At 43.3% G+C, this 3659-nt stretch overlaps 1 pseudogene; it reads right to left on the bottom strand.

Moving 5' to 3' along the window:
• Window positions 1-605: 605 nt before the first annotated feature.
• On the bottom strand, window positions 606-1300 carry LOC126406339 (selenoprotein T2-like; annotated as a pseudogene).
• Window positions 1301-3659: the final 2359 nt, after the last annotated feature.

Here is a 3659-nt window from a genome sequence, read left to right as displayed (position 1 = left end):
TTTCAAGTGCAGAGCTATTCATCACTTTGGAGACACAGTTGTTGCAGTCTGAGTCTTTCCCTCCCTCTGTTTCTCTCTACATCACTATTTCTGTCTCTCTCCTGCTCTCAATTTCTCTCCAAGTGTCAACCCTCCCTCTCTTTTCTCAGCCCTCTATTTCTCTTCTTAATTCTGACTGGGATCATCACGCTCCACTGCTGCTAAAAGACTCTCACCCCTACAGTGCCTTTTCCTTTGTCTGAACCACAGTGAAGTTTACATTGTTGTTCACACTGACCAATACAAAGCAAACCAGGGCCTGCAGACAAATTCAACACGGACACTCGACAAAGAGGACACAGCTTTTGTAATACCGTTTTAGAGTTGCCATTATTTTGTTCTCTTGATTTTTATCAAATAAGAACACACAGATAAATAAAATATTAACACTGGCCATTTTGGAAGCACTTGCTATCTTTTTTTCATTAGGCAACCTAGTTGACACAGGACAGACTTTCATCAATTTCTGTGCAATTACACATTAAGTCTCATTTTTCAGTTTCCTGTGTGACACTTCCTGTCCAGACAGAGGCTCATAAGCATGAAGCTAACAGTGGTACCATAGTTTAATTCTGAAACTGAGTACAGCTGACTCCACTCATGGGATCCCCCTGGTTCATCTTTAGGTGGTTGTCAAGGATCTGGAAGATCTCCCAGATGTTCAGGACATAACCCAACTGAAGCTTCGACCAAATGGGAACGTCATTTAGGAGTGACCTCAAAGGATCCTGTAGACAGGAAGTGAGTCCCTATCATGTTACTGAGGAAGAACTCCATCAGACAGGAGAAGAGCTTGTTGTCCTGACTCCAGGTCCAGGCTGTGGGAGTGTCGAAGCCGAGGAGGAAGAAGGGGTTCTCATTGCTGACCAAAAACAGGATGGAGAGGAGTTTCAGGTAGGAGATCAGGTGACCAACAAACCTGTTGAAGTGGGATGGAGGTACTTTTCTCCCTCAATGCAGATGTCCAGGTACAGCTGGCTGACGACTCGAGAGTACTCCTCGAAGACTTTACTGTAACCTCAGGAGATAAGGACTGGGACTGGAGTGTGGGCCCGGGTTTTTCAGGGTTCCCGGGCTCCGTGTCCAGCAGGGTGTCCAGAGAGAAGCCGGGGCTGTCGGCTGGCTCGTGTCCACGCTGAGGGCTCATTCTGTTGAGGTAAACGTCCCAGACAAGGTGGGCCATAAAGAGGAGATGAGCCACCAGGAGGCCCACCTGGCTGGCATTTAGACTCCCTTTACGTACAAAAATAGATTTGTCCATTTCAAACATAAACGTTGTAGACGGTACTGGTCTGCATGGCCATTATATACATCCCAACATGTGGACAGTATTCTTCCCACTATATTACTGATTCATTCCATTCTACCATTATTTTAATGTCTTCGTTGTCTTCTACGGTCCTATCTTGCTTGGATTACGTTACACTGCCTTCACGGTCTCCGATAGTATGGCCCACTCCATCCGTATCCATAAGCTTTCAGAAAACATGCGCAAATTTGGAGGAAATGAAGGCAGAGTACAGACGCAAGACTCCATCCATCCCCATCTCCGCATCTTAACGTTGAGCATAAATAAGCCCTTAAAATTGCATTTTGCTCATTTGCTCACAATGAGTCGAACTAACTGCTCCAGAGTTCAGTTAAACTGTTCCAAACATGCCACCCACTGGCTTGCTTTCACTTCCTCCTCCTCACTCCCTCTATGTCTCTCCATCTTTCCTCCACTCGCTGTCTCTCTGGATAATAATAACCTACCACACTGGGCTCATTAGAGCATCAAAGAGGGTCTCCATGAAAACACTGATCACTGTGTTGGGAGCGGAGCACTCAGCTTTGATTCCCTCTAACACCCGCATGAAAAGAAACAGCTGAGAAAAAACAAGAAAGAAAACCAGTTCACAGACTCTTCTTTAACAGGAAATGTGTGCCGTCTTTGAACGCAATAAACATTCGACAAAGAAGCCCAACCAATTTGCCAATCTGAATAGGCAGCTGTTTGATGGTTGTTTATGATCTTTCCCCTCTGTCCTCCAGGAACACTGTGCTTTATTCTCTCTGTGCTGTGATTACTGCCTCTGCTATTCCAAGAGGTCAATTTTATTCTAATAATAAGGCGTCTTTCAAGTGTCTGAAAGCAGTTCGTGGAAATGACTTTTTTTTTTCCTTGGCAAGGACACACACTGAAGGCAGACTAAGTGAAGCGTATTGACAGAATACAGATTGAAACCTCACCCTGAATTGTAATTATTTCCAATCTTCATCTTATGCATATGGACATCTGTGACATTTCACACAACTTCACTGTAACTGCCATAAAATCAGATGTTAGGAGCCGTCTCCAGCACACTCAAGAAAACAGACTCAGAGAAAGTGACTGGCAATGAAAAAAAAAAAAAAAACAGGGATGGACTCTGACATAGGAGCAGGAAAACTAAACTACAAGAGATCTGAGGACTGAAGTTTGAGGGAAACTGAAAGACTGGACTCCTAAGAAAATGAGGAACCGATCAGCTGGAGGGCAAAAGAGCAAATAAATGGTTAAAAGCCAGAAGAAAAAATAGGAAACAGAGAGACAAGAGAAGAACTAGTTGACAGAGAGAGCTGCATTAGTTGAAGGCCTGAAAGACCAGAAGACTGGGAAAGGAAGATACACTGAAAAAGGAGCAGAGTGGCTGACCACTGAGGAGACACGTCCACAGAGAGTTGGTCACATAATCCAAACATGAGACTACTCCCCAGAGAGCGGTATGATACATCGCTGGATGGCGTCAGTTTCAAACACCACCAGAAAACAACGTATCTTCAGGAGCTAAATCCTGAGTGCATCTGCTGTTGATGTACTGTGTCTTTTCAAAATACAATTACATTTTCACAGGACGTGTACAGTTTTGCCTGTGAGATGCATGCCATTTCTTTCAGTCTTTCTACAACATCGGTAAACACCCTGTTTATCTCCTCGTGTAACAAAACCGTGTGTTTAGGTTTAGGAAAAAAACATCATGGTTTGGCTCTACTTTCAGGAAGCATCAGGCTCCTGGGTGAAAGTCTAGCATTTGTCAGAGCAATTCACAGCCGCTCCCACCCCTTAGAGACTTTCCAGCTCCTCATGTTACTTTGTTGTAAAGGATGCCTTTTTTCATCAGTGTCTAACGTCAAAAATCACTGACAGTGGTATATGACGTCTTCTGAACGAAACGGCTTGCAATCTTAAGTCTTAACTCATTTTTCCCCAAATAAGATGATTTCAGTTTTGTCCTTATCTCAACAAGACAAAATTTTGAGACATCCACCTGTTGATTTGGTCAAAGCATTGACAAAGAGATTCAAGGGGACCAAAGTTGTTGGGTAAAAAAAAAATTGGTAAATTTGAATATCATCAGCATATATTTGACAAGAAACGTTATTGTCATTAATGATTTGCTGAAGTGGGAGTATATAAAGGTTGAATAATAAAGGCCCTTGTATAGATCTCTGGGGGACACCACAGGTCGAGGTCAGTGGTGTTGAGGTATAACTTCCTCTAGAAACAACACTTGTCATGTTCATTGGTATAAAGAAATACGCCACTAGTTGTTTTGCTGACACCAGTGTTGTACTTCAGCAAATTTTCAAGAGTTACT

This window comes from Epinephelus moara, chromosome 19 (assembly GCF_006386435.1).
Source record: "Epinephelus moara isolate mb chromosome 19, YSFRI_EMoa_1.0, whole genome shotgun sequence".
Lineage (NCBI taxonomy): Eukaryota > Metazoa > Chordata > Actinopteri > Perciformes > Serranidae > Epinephelus > Epinephelus moara.
The sequence above is the reverse complement of the archived record's forward strand: the minus strand, read 5'-3'. Positions and strand labels throughout refer to the sequence as shown.